The sequence below is a fragment of the Trachymyrmex septentrionalis genome, unplaced genomic scaffold, assembly GCF_001594115.1.
Source record: "Trachymyrmex septentrionalis isolate Tsep2-gDNA-1 unplaced genomic scaffold, Tsep1.0 scaffold6, whole genome shotgun sequence".
Taxonomy (NCBI): Eukaryota; Metazoa; Arthropoda; class Insecta; order Hymenoptera; family Formicidae; genus Trachymyrmex; species Trachymyrmex septentrionalis.
The window spans coordinates 3055687-3055954 of NW_017305778.1; the positions used below are offsets into that span (position 1 = coordinate 3055687).

The 268-nt window shown below is 40.7% G+C and overlaps 1 protein-coding gene across 1 annotated transcript in view; it reads left to right on the top strand.

The window, feature by feature from the left end:
* The window catches only part of LOC108752284 (microtubule-associated protein futsch), a 53943-nt gene that overhangs the window by 50897 nt on the left and 2778 nt on the right, over positions 1 to 268 (top strand). The gene's annotated exons all lie outside the window — the stretch shown is intronic.

Consider the following 268-nt stretch of genomic DNA (forward strand, 5'->3'; position numbering starts at 1 on the left):
AGGAAACGATTACGACTGTGACATCGGGCACTACAACGCCTGATGTAAAAGCCTTTTATTCCGACTCCGGTAAATCAACACCTGATCTTAAACATGAAGCTAAACTTGAATCTACAATAAAAGAACGCTTAGACGCAGACAAATTTGAACATCCGGTGTCTCCTTTGATACGAGAACTTATAACTGATGACAAAAGTTATTCGGGTAAGTCTTCACCAGATATATCGTTGCCTAAGGATATCGTCTTCAGTGGCAAATCTACGCCAGA